Genomic DNA, 15836 nt, shown 5'->3' with positions numbered 1-15836 from the left:
CGGGGCAGGGGGCCCGGAGCGAGGGCATCCTCGCAGGAAGGAGGCGGGCCCCCCCTTTATCTCCATTTCTTCTTCCCGAGGCCCCACCCAGCGACTGCAGCCCGGTGCCCCTTGCCTTTCTGGGGCCGCGGGGTTAGGTCTAGGGTGAGGCTCGAAAGACGAAGCGGAGGTTCTCCCGGAGTGTCATGAAATGGCCCGAATTGCCCGGCGGGGCCTGCCGTCCTAACGGGAGGTACAGGGACCTGTGCAGAGTGTGGCGCACAGACACCCTTCCTGCCCGCAGAGCGGGAGGGCGCTTGGGGGGGGGGCGGGGGGGGATGGGAAACAGGACGGGCGTGCGGTAAGTAAGAATTGCCAAGCGGAGCCTCCTAGAACTCCTGGGAGCCGACCAGGCTCTGCGTTATCTCCTGGAAACACACAGCAGCCCGATGGGGAGCCATCCCGATCACGATGAGGAAACCGAGAGTCGGCGGCGTGAAGTAATGCGCCCTGGGTCCCACAGTTAAGCCATGGCAGGTCGGTCAGGTTCTGACGCCGGCCTCCCACGTGCGGAGTAGACAGTAAAAGATACATCGGGTCAGGCAATCCACATCCCAAACAGAGATGTCCTGGATTCGCCCTGGGATGGAGGGTCGGGAGGTGCGGTGTCTCGGAATTGCGATGCAAATGCAGTGAATCAAGTCTGAGCCCTACCCGGCTTGGAGGGGGAGGAGGGCAAAAGGCGATCCCTGAGGCTCCAGGACAAGGACTGGCTCTGCGGGAGGGACGCCGCCGGCTGGCCCACATCCCAGGATTGCAGGAGGACAGCAGGCACCTTCAGAGTCTCCAGGACCTGAGGCAACAAAGCCTGGGGGTAGGGGGCCGGGCCAGAGGAGCCAGGACGAGGCCCGGCACACACCCCGAAAGCACAATGATGAAACCACACGCGCTTCCTCTTCCATTTTGATTGCCAGAGCAAAAATGAGCCGCCGGCTCTCTCAGGTGTGAAAAGGGGCTGTTCGCTTGAGAACATTTTGCTTTGAATGAGGAAGGAAAAGGGGAACACAAGAAAGAAAGAAAAAACACATTTCCTTTGAGATAAATACACCAACGTCCATTTTTTTTCTCGCTGCTCCTGAGAGTGTTGCCACTCACAAGTTTCAGGCAGCGTAGCATGTTGACCAGTATGTTCTCTGGAACCAGGTGGCCTGGGTTTGAATCCCAGCTCTGCCGCCTATTAGCTTTGATCCCTGGGCAAATGACTTAACCATCAGGTGCCTCAGTTTCTACATCTGGGTCGTTATGGAGAGTACACGAGTTAATATTTGTAGTGTTCAGATGCCTGTCGAAAATGGGGTAGATGCTGTGTAAGTGTTTTCTAATTTAAAAATTAGGTTATGGTTTTCAGAGTGAAAAGAAACAAAATTCCACCCGGCCCCAAACAAATCTGACTGGAACCGATGGTTCCCAGTGTGAGCAATGGGGTAAAAGCTCAGATTTCATGGTATGGTTCATATTAAAACCCATAAAACTCGACTCCACGTTGGGTCTGCCTGAGTCACTCAGTCACAGAACCACAAATATTTCCCGAGCACTACTGTACAGGATGCCTGGGAGGCCAAGAGGAGCCCTCGGCCTTGGGTCCCGTGGAGAGGATACAGTGTCAGTAGAAGGGCATCCTGAAAGGAGGGGGTGAGCTGGAGTACGGGCTCCAGCTTTATCCCCATTTCTTCTTCCCAAAGCCCCACCTAGGCAGGTGTCCCTCCCAGAAGTGCCCTGGGAATAAAATGGCACAGAGAGTGAATACTGTCAACCTTTAGAGGAGAAAGATGTCTCTGTGTGTAGGGGGTGGAGGCGGGTTCTCGAGAAGGAGGTGGGCTTTGAAATGGGCTTAAGAAGATGGAGCACAAACAGCCTAAATGCCCATCAGCAGACGAGTAGATTAAAAACTGTGGTACATCTACACAGTGGAATACTACGCAGCTATAAAAAAGGAAGGAACTCTTACCATTTGCAACAGCATGGATGGATCTGGAGAGCATTATGCTAAGTGAAATAAGCCAGTCAGAGAAAGATAAGTATCACATGATCTCACTCATATGGGAATCCAATGAACAACATAAACTGATGAACAACAATAGATCCAGAGACAGAGGAGCATGGAACAGATTGTCAAACCTCAGAGGGAAGACAGGGGAGGGTGGGTGGGAAGAGATCAACCCATGATCTTGTATGTATATATGCATAACACATGGACGCAGACAGTACAGTGGTGAAGGCCTGGGGTGGGGGGTGGGGACGGGCTGGGAGAGGTCAATAGGGGAAAAGGGGACATATGTAATACTTTCAACAATAAAGATTAAAAAGAAGAAGAAGATGGAGTACAATTTGACTCCAGTGGTGGGGGGCAAAAACATGTAAGGTTGGGCGGAGGGTCATTCTCAGGGGGCCTCATTTTCTGCTGCATTTGACCCTGGCCAGGACCTGCCCCCAGTTAGACTACAATGGCTGCCCTGATTCCATTCCCTTACCCCTGGATTTCCTCAGAGGACCCCCCCACCTCCTTCTGTAGTGGGCACCACAGAGCAGGTGTCCATCCATTCTGCACCCTGCTGTCACCCTTTTCCGTCTCATGACTGACACATTTTGAAAGTATTTCCATTGCCTGATTTCATGCGTTAGTTTTTTTTCAGTACAAAAAATAGCACTGGTGTCAGAAAATGTGATTGCCTATGGGGAAAAGAGTGTCCACAAAAGGGCCTTCCACATCAGCGGTTAAGTCCTCTCACTGTATCAATGCAGGATGAGGTTCAACAATTTGCTCACATTTTTGCAGCTAGATAGTGGCAGAGCTGGATCTAGAAGCCATAGTTGACTATCCTCACAATCTTCTAGTATTGGTATAGAACAGTGGTCGGCAAACTGCAGCTCGTGAGCCACATGCGGCTCTTTGGCCCCTTGAGTGTGGCTCTTCCACAAAATACCACATGCGGGCGCGCACGTACAGTGCGATTGAAACTTCGTGGCCCGTGCGCAGAAGTCGGTATTTTGTGAAAGAGCCACACTCAAGGGGCCAAAGAGCCGCATGTGGCTCGCGAGCCGCGGTTTGCCAAGCCACAGTTTGCCGACCACTGATATAGAAACTTTCCCAAGAAGATGGAGACTTCTGGCCCAGAACCTAAGAATCTAACCAGAATGCCTTATACTCTACTCAGGCCATTTACTTTCGCATTTCTACTACTTTTCCATGTTAATGGTTGGGTGACTGGATGACCTAACCTTCAGTGGTGAGCGAGGGCACCCTCAGGGAACTGCATTGTTCTCTGTCCTCAGAGATACCCATTATATAAGGTGCCAGGCTGCAGCTGGGCCCTGTTAGTGCTGTTGGGGAAAGTGTGGGACTGAAGAGGCCAAAGTCATTGATCCTGGTTCAGGCCAGTTAATTTTACACAAAGATAAATTGCTCCAAGGCCACACACTGCACTTCTAATGCTAGCTGGTCATTTTATTAATAGTTACTACTGGTTTCAATAGCAAAACACCATCCATTTCCAGAAAGATTACTCAATCTTACTATTGTTCTATTCAGTCCTATCCATTTAACAAACAATTATCTGAACCTTTTACCACGTTTCCTCCCATCTACCTTGCATTTACTTATTTGCCAAATACTTACTAAATGCTAATTGCTTTACGTGTATTATCTCATCTAAGTCTTACAACACTGGGAGCAAGTTATTCTTATTACCGCATTTTACAGATGAGGCGACTGAGACACAGAGAACAAGCCTAGATACAAACGTGCGCAGCCCGGTGCCAGAGCCTGCCTCTTAGCCACTACGTTTATGAAGGATACAGAAAGGTATAAACCAAAACTCTTTCCCCTCCACATTTTTTGTTATTTATTATTTAGAATCTCTATTCCATTTTACCTAGCAATTTCATGCCCAAGGATATGTCCTACAGAAAAGCATCTGAAGATATATGTGGTACATATGGTGTGTATGTGTATATATGGAATGTGTTTATGTACGTGGACTATATACACACATACTCACTGAAGCATTGTTTATAATGGTGAACATTGGAAATCACTTTCATGATCATTAACAAGGGATTTAACAGGTAAACATTGGTACATTCATACAATCTTATACTATGCAGCTGTTTAAAAAAAGAGCTACATCTCTATATTAAAAAATACTAAATAATTTAAGTGGAAAGAAAGTACAAAGCTGTCTGTATAGTATGACCCCAGTTCTCTAAATAAAAATTATACAAGCCTATTACATGAAAAAAAATCTAGAAGACTGCATTCCAACCTGTTAATCCCAGTTTTCTTAGGGCAGAGACAGAGGAGCTATAATAATGGATCTCACTTTCTAAGAGATGGAGTTCTGTAATGTTTAATTTTTTTACAATAACTATGCATGCGCCCTAACCGGTTTGGCTCAGTGGATAGAGCATTGGCCTGTGAACTGAAGGGTCCCAGGTTCGATTCCGGTCAAGGGCATGTGCCTTGGTTGCGGGCACATCCCCAGTGAGGGGTGTGCAGGAGACAGCTGATTGATGTTTCTCTCTCATCGATGTTTCTAACTATTCCTCTCCCTTCCTCTCTGTAAAAAATCAATAAAATATATTTAAAAATAAGTATGCATGCATTTGGTTCTGAGGAAAGAACAATAATGATTTAAAATTTTAATAAAAAACTTTAAAAGCTCTATGAGGAAACATACTGCATCCCTCAAGAAGCCCATCATTTATTAGGGAAGGAATATAACATGTACAGAAATAACTATGATAAAAGCCAGAAACTGATAGATGCAGAGAGGAGGGAAGACATAAAATTCTGTGGGAAATCACAACCAGCTGGGGTTGAGAGGTGCAGGAGAAAATGTATGAAGGGCATTGTAGAAAGACCTTGAAGGAAAGATAAGATGCAGAAGGTGGAGAGGGGTTGGTGCGACTAGGTGGATTCCAAATCAAGAGATTGTCAAAGGCAAAGCAGAGAGGCAGGAATGCATGGGATCCATTCAGGGAAGTGTGACTGGTCCAATTCAGCTGGAGCACGAAAGGACTGATGAAGGAATTTCATGGGGAACAAAACAAGAAAGAAAGGTAGCTGGAGGGTCTTTATTGCTAAGCTAATAAGTTGTGCTTATTACTTTAGGCATCAAGTGCCACGGAAGGCTTTTGAGCACGGAAGTGACACAATTAGAAGTGAATAAGCAATTTCATAGTGATTGCACAGTAACTGGAGTCGAGCCCCAAGCTGCCAGGGTTTGACGCCTGACTCTGTCACTAATTAGCTGGATAGCCATGGACCAGTAACTTTACTTCTTTCTCTGTGTTTCTGTAAAAGGGGAAAGGTGGTGATAACAGATAACCTATCTCATACTATTGTTGTTGAGATTGAGTGGGTTAGTGTTTTTAGGACACATGGTAAATATTGAGAATGTCTGTTACATTTTTAAAAATCAGTCTACCATTGGACTAAAATCTTTGCATCTCATTTTGAAACTTATTACGGAGAGCTAGCATTATATGATAAATTATTAACTATTCTTTCTTTCCACTTTCACAGGACTGTAGATTATTAATCTCCTTTTACAGATGGGACCATGTAGGTTTTCAGGAGAGGTATGGTCTCAGAATCACAGCCAGTTATGAGTTGAATCCATGAGTTCTGAATCCTAGTTCAGTGATCTCTGTTCAACATCAGGGTTATCTCTTAGCTCAAATGCTCAGAGCCTTAAAAATGGGGAAATTGGGGAGTGGAAGAAACTTTGGCAATTTCCATTCATAGGATAAGGGAAACAGCAGTACAGGACAGTAATAAAGTAAAATGAAAAATATAAAAATTTGGTGGGACACCTGGAAATTTGTGTATAAAATAAAACTTATAAAAATAAGCATAGATGTGCTGAATTATGCCCCTCACTTCCAAGATCATATGTTAAAGACTTAATTGGAAATGAGATTGCTTTCGGTAGGAGGTAATTAAGGTTAAATAAGGTTGTAAGGGTGGATGCTAATCCAATAGAACTGGTGGCCATATAAGAAGAAAAAAAATCTCCCCTCTCTCCACAGGCACCAAGGAAAGGCCATGTGAACACACAGCAAAAAGAGAGGTCTCCCCAGAACCTAACGGATCCTGGACTTCCAGCCTCCAGAACTGTTAGAAAATACATGTCTGTTGTTTAACCCACACATTTTGTAGTATTTTTTATACACATACACACACATACACATATACATGCATTACATACACGTGCCAACATTATGTCCTAGTCACAAAGTTTAGAAAAATTGCTATCCTGCTAAATCTGGCAAGAACATAAACCTCAAAACTGAGTGCGCATCCTGTCCCCAGAAATAACAGGCTGCCTGCTAAATGCACCGTCCCTATCGATCGTGCTGATGGCATTGTTTTTCCGTCAGCTTGAATAAGCGCAGTGCACTGCTAGGATTCTGCATCCCCAGCGATGCCCTGTGATTATGTGGGAAGAACTGGGCCTGTGGATTCCGAGAGAGAGGAGGAATAAATACCTTAGCTTTGAATCCATGACCACGTTTTAGCAGTATATTTAACTTTATTTTTGCTTAAGCTAGTTACATGATTCCTTTCCTCAGCGCTGAGCCTACATGCGGGCTACTATTAGCAAATACTATGGATGAACATAATCAAAGTTGTTAGCTAGAATAAACTCCGTCCAGTTTTCCAAGCGATTCCTATGGCAGTCAGTTAAGTGGGTGGACTTTTACATCAGTGGTTCTCAATATGAGCTGATTATTACAAAACGAAGAAAAGCAAAAGGGATATTTGGACAGATAGACGTATGTCTTTCCACTGTTTTGTTAATAGGAAAAACATGCACACTATATGGAGTTCAAGTGGTACAAATAGTAAGAACACACAAATATTTCTTCCACTCATGTCTTCCAAACACTGTTTTCTTCCGCAGAGGTAATCAATTTGTGTGTATGTGTGTGTTTAATAATAAAAATATTCAATTTGCAAGGATAAAACTTAAAATGTAACTATCTGATTGTTAGATTTATAGGCGAGTTTTAGAAATTTTTTTTATTCCTGAATTTTCCAAGTATTTTTCAATAAGCATGTATTATTTTATGATCAGAAAAAAAATGTTTTTTACAAGTAAATAGTTTTTAATTTAAAAGTACCTCAGAGATCTCATAGATGCTTTGTGATTAAAACAAACAAACAAAACACCACAGAACTAACTTTATCCTCAACTTAAAAATACTTGTCAGTCTGTGGACACATTTTTCAAAAAAATTTAGCCAATTTTATAGCCATTCACATGAAAACTCCTGCCACTGGAAAAAATACATAAAACCTGATTAACAGCTTAAACCCTGGGACCTATTGAAATTCAGTGTGAGCCACTGGAGACAGGTAATTTACTCAGGAATCTTCTTTCAAATTTCATCATAATTTGTATAATGACTCCACATGTCTATCAAACTATATTAAAATTAAGTATAATACAAGGCTGGAGAATTAAGCCCAGTCCAGCTTACCTCCTTCATTTAGTAATTAAACAATAACAAGCTAAATGTATCCTTACACCTAATACTTAATGATGCTGTGAATGTTCTAATTGGATAAGTAGCCAAATGCACCCTCCAGTGTCTGATGTCAGATGTCACAGTCCTGGCTTGCCAAGAGACATACACAGGAACACGACCCTGAGCTAGAGGTTGCCCTCTGGCAATGTCAATCTCTGGAACAGAACTCTGAATTTAGAAGCTGAGAGGGGAAGGGCCTCTGAGTAGACTAAGTCCCTGCATTACTAATAAGAAGAGCCTTTCTTAGGCTTGCTTAGGAGTTCTGATTGAATATCTAATTTCCAAAGGCCCAATTATGTGGTTTCCTAGCCCTCAGCAAATTAGAAACAACAGCAGAATGGAAACGCTATTGGAGATGGGAGAAGGGAAGAGATAGAGGGGAAATGACTTTCTTCAATTCATTCCTATGTCCCTAAATGGATTAGCAGACAACAACAAAGGAAGGGAAAGAGAAGTTGACTGTATTCTCAGAGGTCATTTGTGCTCAAGACGACCTTCATCATTCCTGGTGATGGCACTGGGGTAGGAAAAGGTGGCTGAACAGTGATCAGTGCCTTTATTTTAGGTGGAAAGTTTCATGTGGTTTTGCTGGTAGGGACAGTGACCTCTGAGGGAAGCTCACCTCTGAGGTGGTAAGAGGAGACTTAGGTTTCACTCACACTCTTTTGTGCTTTTAAAATATGATACTGTGTGTTATGCATCTTATGCTCCATAATTTAAAATTTTTAAATTATTTTAAATGACTTTACAAATAAAATATGTGAAAAGAAACTTGTTTAAATTAAAAATATTGAAGACCTGAAATTATTAAGCTTTCAGAACAAAATGTGGTGGGTAAGCTCCTTGACATTGGTCTTGGCAATGATTTTTTTTGGATTTGACATCAAGAGCAAAGGCAACAAAAGCAAAAATAAACAAGTGGGACTACATCAAACAAAAAAGTTTCTGCACAGAGGAAACAGAAAAATGAAAAGTCAGCCTACAGAATGGGAGAAAATACTTGCAAATCATACATCTGATGAGGAGGTTAATATCCAAAATATATATGGAATTCATATAACCCAATAACAAAACAAAAAAACAAACAAAACAATCCGATTTAAAAATGGGCAGAGGAACTGAAGAAGACATATGAGTGGCCAACGGGCATATGAAACGCTGCTCAACATCCCAAATCATCAGAGAAATAAGAATGAAAACCACAGTGAAATATTACCTCACACCTGTTAGAATAACTGTTATAAACAAGACAAAGGATAACAAGTGTTGTCAAGGAGGTTGAGAAAAGGGAACCTTTGTGCACTGTTGGTGGGAATGTAAATTGATGCATTTCCACTATGGAAAACACTATGGAGGTTCCTCAAAAAATTAAAAATAGAACTACCATATGATCCAGCAATTCCTCTTCTGGGTATATTTCAAAAGGAAATAAATCACTATCTCAAAGAGAATATCTGTATCTCTATGTTCATTGCAGCATTATTCACAATAGCCAAGACATGGAAACAACCTAAGTGTCCATTGATGGATGAATAGATGAGAAAATGTGATATATAATAACATTAAATATATAATATTATTCAGACATGAAAATTAAGATAATCCTACCATTTGTGACAACATGGAAGAAACTTGAGGACACTATGCTAAGTGAAGTAAGTCAGACAGAGAAAGACAAATACTATATGATCTCACTTATATGTGGAATCTTAAAAAAAAGAACTCATAGAAACAGAGGACAGATTCGTGGTTGCCAGAAGCAGGAGTTGGGGGTGGGTAAATGAGTGAAAGTTGTCAAAAGGAACAAATATAATATAAATAAGTTCTGGGAATATAATGAATAGTATGGTGACTATAGTTAACAATACTGTATTGTATATTTGAAAGTTACTAAGAGAATAGATCTTAAAAGTCCTCATTACAGAAAAGAAAACATTTGTAACTATGTGAGGTGATGGATATTAACTGAACTTATTGTTGTGATCATTTTGCAATACATTCATATATCAAATCATTATGTTGTACACCTTAAACTAATACAATATTATATCAATTATATCACAATAAAAGTGGGGAAAATTCAAAAGATACCAAAAAAATATTGTACCACAATGAGATATCACTAAATACCTATCAGAATGGCTAAAATAAAAAAAAGTGTGCCGAAACCGGTTTGGCTCAGTGGATAGAGCGTCAGCCTGCGGACTGAAAGGTCCCGGGTTCGATTCCGGTCAAGGGCATGTACCTGGGTTGCGGGCACATCCCCAGTGGGAGATGTGCAGGAGGCAGCTGATCGATGTTTCTCTCTCATCGATGTTTCTAACTCTCTATCTCTCTCCCTTCCTCTCTGTAAAAAATCAATAAAATATATTTTAAAAAAAATAGTGACAATGTCATATGCAGGTGAGGATGAAGAGAAATGGATCGTGGTTCATTGCTGGTGGGAATGTAAGATAGTACAGCCTCTCTGGAAAACAGCTTGGCAGTATCTAAAAACACTAAACATGCAACTATCTTAAGACCCAACAATTACACTTCTGGGCATTTATCCCAGAGAAATAAAGACTTAAATTCACACACACACAAAACCTGTACATGAATGCTTGTAACAGCTTTATTGATAATAACCAAAACTGGATACAACCCAGATGTCCTTCAACTGATGAGCAGTTAAACGAACTGTGGTAGATCCATACCATGGAATGCTATTCAGCAATAAAAAGGAAGAAACTATAGATACAGGCAACAGCCAGAATGAATATTTAGAGAATTATGCTAAGTGGAAAAAGGACAGCCCCAAAAGGTATACTGTATGATTGGTTCCATTCACATAACATTCTTAAAATGACAAAATTAGAGAAACAGAGCAGATGAGTGATTGCCAAGAGTTAAGAAGGGTGTGGGGTGAGAGGGACGTGTGTGTAGCTATACAGGGTGACACAGGGACCCTCCTCCTGATGGAAATGTTGTCTCTTGGCTGCAAAAGACTCACTTTCCTGATTGTGAGGTTGTACTATGGTTCACAAGATGCCACCCTCGGGGGAAACTGGGTAAAGGGTACACAGGATCTCTCCGGATTATTTCTTACAGTTGCATGGGAATCTACAATGATCTCAAAATAAAAGGTTTAATTGACGAAAAAAGTTAAAGCTAACAAACACTGGCAGAACTTCATGCTTAAATAGATGTTATCTAGTTTCAGAAATCACCTGTGGTGAGACAGGACCCGCTCCACCCTAGATGAACCAAGGCATGGCCACTACAAACTCCACACGCTGGCGAAGCAGTTTCACACCCTGTGGCTGTATTGAAATTGTGGTGACCTGACATTCATTTTTTAGTTCTGATATGAAGAGCAGTGCTTTATTTCTCTCCTACCTCACCTGCTACAGTCCATATCTCATAGTTTCCCCCATGGCTGTTTCCTCGGCCATTCAGGCATAGGGTTGCTTCCATCCATTTTCCTGCCTTCCTTAAAAAGGAAAGTGTTTAATACTTGGAGAAACTCCCCCTGAGCCTCAGCTGGTATGCAAGAAAGTCACTTTCCTATGACAGGGTGCACATCAGGGTTGGTTAGATCATTTGAATTAGTTACCGTAAAACCCTGCTGTGGCTCCCGGGTAGTCAGAAGGTGACAAGCAAACATTACAGTAGAAGTCCGTTAGAATGCGTCTCGTAATTATACGTTACTGACTACACCATGAGTCAAATCACGGCCACTGAAATGTAACTGCATATTCTTGAAATAGTTCGGCTGTGAGGTCCAGGGGCTGATTTATTTCTAGTTTGTCCAATTTAAGCCCTTGTACCGTGACTCTGTAGCTACCACCCAGTTTAGAGTAGATGGGCAGCATGGGCAGCGTGGTGAGGGACAAAGAACTGGGGAAGAGGAAGCCTCTGAAATTATAGGTAGGATGATGCCTACAATTTTAACTGTTCAAAGCTGCAAAGGATCTAGAAATAGAAGTGCTATGTTATGAGCAGAAATGTCAGTAAGAAGATGATATAAACCAGTGGGCTCCAAACTTCTCTTCACTACACCCCTTAAAAAGTGCTGGGAAAGAAGGTAACCCTTTACACACTTTTTAAAGTTGACCTTTATAACTTTTAATCATAAGTTTGAGTGGTTGAAAAGGATGTGTTCTGCAGATTGTTAACAAGCAGTGTTTTAAAATAAAACGGTTATATCACTCTTTTTAAATGTATCCAATAGAATCTAAGTACCACAGTCATTTGACACCATCATCCCTTTTTCAAAATAAACAAGCAGTTATTTGTCAGAATATTAAATCATTCCTTTCCCTGAACTATATTTCTATTCCACTTCCCCTAAAGAATTGTATCCAAATGTCATATATTCTTATGACATCTTTATTATTTAATGTTTTGATACCCTATCATATGTTCTGAAACAAAAATGCATATGTAAATTGATTTGACAATTTAAAAAAACATCTTGTGACCATAAGCCTCCCAGTGCTAAAACAGTCTTGGAGACTAATTCATCATTACAACTATTAGTAACAAAATAAACATGTATTTTATTGTTCACTAAACATAAAAAGAGTAAAATATTGGAAATCATTCTCTTAATGAGATAGATGAGGGTGGACTTTTAAATATAGTGTTTTTCTATATATTTACACATACATGTAACAGTTTAAATATCCACCAATTAATATGACTTTTTGCAAGAATGAGCACATTTACCATCAATATCATCCCTATTTCTCATTTTCATGAGTGTAGGTGCTGAGAAACCTTGTTCACATTGCTAAGTAGCTGGGGCTGTAGGAGTTCTGTTATGACAATGTCCAGGGCTGATGAGAAAGAAGGAAAATCAGGACATATTTCTGGACGTATGGCTTCAGAGGGGAGCCTGGAATGACTTAACTGCCTATGAACTCAAACCCGATATGAAGATTTCTAGCCAGTTCACCTTTGCCAGGAAACTTTAAATTTGTTTTTCAGCAGGGCTGAATTTGGCAATGTCATTCCATTCTTTGAACTCCTTCGAGCCATAGGTCAATGTCACTTAGAAATGGCTCTTCCTTCAACAATTATCCAATGGGAAGGTTGTGCACGTGAGGGGGCAGGTTGCTTATGGGCACTCACTGTGCTTTCTGCTCAGTTTTGCTGTGAACCTGAAACTGCTCTTTAAAAAAAATAAAGTCTGTTTATAAAAATTATTGTACTGATCCATCAGTGGTAACTCAATTAGGCTTTTCTCCAGGTTTTATGGAAAGCCATGAATTGGAAACTACCTCACTGGTGAAATGATATGTATCTGTTTAAAAGGGCTTTTGCCTTCTCAACACAAGCACAAATATTTCTAAGTGTCCCTTGTCTTGGCCCTGGATGTTTTTTTAAATCCAAGGACAATGCCGTTTGCCCCCTTCTTTTACAAGGGAGAGAGGACTCTGTGACAGGCGAGGTGGGAGCAGGGAAGACCTCTCACTCCATCTCAGGCAGGTCCCTCCCCTGTGGGTACTTGTCGTTTAAACATCACTGCAGAGGAGACCAAGATGGCGGCATAGGTAAACACCGCAGACTGCTGCCGCAAACAACCACTCCAAAAATACAAACATACATGTAACAGTTTAAATATCCACCAATTAATATGACTCTTTGCAAGAATGAGCACATTTACCATCAATATCATCCCTATTTCTCATTTTCATGAGTGTAGGTGCTGAGAAACCTTGTTCACATTGCTAAGTAGCTGGGGCTGTAGGAGTTCTGTTATGACAATGTCCAGGGCTGATGAGAAAGAAGGAAAATCAGGACATATTTCTGGACGTATGGCTTCAGAGGGGAGCCTGGAATGACTTAACTGCCTATGAACTCAAACCCGATATGAAGATTTCTAGCCAGTTCACCTTTGCCAGGAAACTTTAAATTTGTTTTTCAGCAGGGCTGAATTTGGCAATGTCATTCCATTCTTTGAACTCCTTCGAGCCATAGGTCAATGTCACTTAGAAATGGCTCTTCCTTCAACAATTATCCAATGGGAAGGTTGTGCACGTGAGGGGGCAGGTTGCTTATGGGCACTCACTGTGCTTTCTGCTCAGTTTTGCTGTGAACCTGAAACTGCTCTTTAAAAAAAATAAATAAAGTCTGTTTATAAAAATTATTGTACTGATCCATCAGTGGTAACTCAATTAGGCTTTTCTCCAGGTTTTATGGAAAGCCATGAATTGGAAACTACCTCACTGGTGAAATGATATGTATCTGTTTAAAAGGGCTTTTGCTTTCTTAACACAAACACAAATATTTCTAAGTGTCCCTTGTCTTGGCCCTGGATGTTCTTTTAAATCCAAGGACAATGCCTTTTGCCCCCTTTTTTTTACAAGGGAGAGAGGACTCTGTGACAGGCGAGGTGGGAGCAGGGAAGACCTCTCACTCCATCTCAGGCAGGTCCCTCCCCTGTGGGTACTTGTCGTTTAAACATCACTGCAGTGCCCTAGCCGGTTTGGCTCAGTGAGTAGAGCATTGGCCTGTGGACCAAAGGGTCCCGGGTTTGATTCTGGTCAAGGGCACGTACTTTGATGTTTCTTTTGTCTTTCCCTCTCTCTAAAAATCAATGGGGAAATATCCTTGGGTGAGGATTAACCAAAAAAAAAAAAAAAAAAAAAAAAAAAAAGCCATAAACATCACCGCAGTGAGGTGATTTAAAAACAACCTAAATACACAGAATTGTAATGTCAGAGTGAATTTATTTGCTGTTTACCTAAAATTCAACTTTACCTGGGTGCCCAGTCCCACATCCTTCATTTTAAGAGATGAGAAAAATGAGAGCTGAGAAGACCGAGGTACGTGAGCCTTTTACTTCTCCCTCTACCTCATTCTCCGATGGAGTTACTGCTTTCCCATCCCTCATCCTGGTGTCATCCGTCCTCTCTCTCTCCCTACCTTTTCCCCATCCTTCCTACCCAAACAGCAAAAGTGTGTGCAGAAACAACCATCAAAAAATGGGTGGACAACATTCATGGAGACGGTCGGCTGCGGGAGGAAAGCCTGGCAGGGAAGCGGGGTGAGAGGAGCAGTGTGGGCACAGCGCCCTGTCCTGTCACCTCCGACACAGAGGCCGATGGACGGAGAGAGGCAGCAGCTGCTTCTTTCAGGTCAGAACCAAACTGATGTAAAATTTGTGAATTTTCTCTTTCACAGTCTACCCTGTGGACACGTCATAAAAAAATATTATTCAAGGCCAGCCACATTCTGGATAATATTCGGTGCTCTCCGGAGCTGCTCCTCAAGAAAGATACTGGCCAAGCCTTTTGTTTTTTCTTCCCTCTTCCGGTCCTATGTACTAGCACTGCCCTCGCTCGCTCCCCTCCATCTCCCAGGCACCAAAAATAATTTGAATTTCAAGCCTTTTTTTGGCCTTCCTGTGGCCTCCTTTGGGGATTGTTCTGGATCTAGCTGGCTCCATCTGTAATTTGGCAAAAATCTCTGGCTGCACCTCGCTCCCACCTCCTTTTCTTAATACATGGGGAGTTCGGGCTCCCACCACCTTCCAAAGAACCTTCTCGACCTAATCCATAGTTAACAAAAGTGAAAGGAGCCCCAGGGTGCCCCTGTGAGCCTGCGGGCTCCACTTACCTTGCCCTGGCTGTGGAAGAGCAGGGCTCTCTGCTTCAAAGGACAAGATGACTATGAAGAGGAAGAAGGCAAGTCCTGTGCTCTTCGGTTCAGGACACCCAAGGCAAGTTCCTGTTTTAGAGACAGAGTTTTAAAAACTGATTACGTTTAGAAAGGGTGTGTGTGTATGTGTGTTTCCCTCTCTCCAATTCACCCACGTGATCCCTTGATCTCCCTCTGGGGGACAGCTGGTCTACCTTAATAAAAAAAAACTCTCTAGATTTACTCCCCTTACCCCCAGCCCTGTTCCTCCGCCCTCATGAACATTCCCTAGCCGCTGTCTCAATAAATTTGTTATTGACAAGAAAAAGGAAAGGAAAATAAAAATGAGAAAGACAAAGGACCGCACGTCTGAGAGTTTCCTGTGGTTGGGACACCTTTAGTTCAAGGTTTTCATGACTTGTCTTCCCCTCGTCCTTTCCATGCTGAAGACAGTGCCCCCAAGCACTGCGGATTACCTGTGGAACTCCTTTCCTTCCTTAGACCTGGAGTTGGGAGGAAGGAGGTAAAAGGGAGGGATGCCCAAGGATGAGAGCCGGGAATTTCAGTGCCAGGCAGAGCCTCTGCCTTCAGTGCCCCGGGTGCCTGGCCAAAGCGGCACCAAAGAGCGGTCTCACCTC

At 42.3% G+C, this 15836-nt stretch overlaps 1 protein-coding gene across 1 annotated transcript in view; it reads right to left on the bottom strand.

The window, feature by feature from the left end:
- PLEKHA2 (pleckstrin homology domain containing, family A (phosphoinositide binding specific) member 2) overlaps positions 1-15304 on the bottom strand; it is a 74634-nt gene extending 59330 nt beyond the window's left edge. Inside the window, exon 1 of the mRNA XM_005856440.2 lies at positions 15178-15304. The gene's annotated coding sequence lies outside the window, so the exon portion shown is untranslated. The remainder of the gene's footprint in view (positions 1-15177) is intronic.
- Positions 15305-15836: the final 532 nt, after the last annotated feature.

The sequence above is a fragment of the Myotis brandtii genome, unplaced genomic scaffold, assembly GCF_000412655.1.
Source record: "Myotis brandtii unplaced genomic scaffold, ASM41265v1 scaffold103, whole genome shotgun sequence".
NCBI lineage: Eukaryota > Metazoa > Chordata > Mammalia > Chiroptera > Vespertilionidae > Myotis > Myotis brandtii.
Note: the sequence above shows the minus strand (reverse complement) of the source record. Positions and strands in the feature narration are given on the sequence as shown.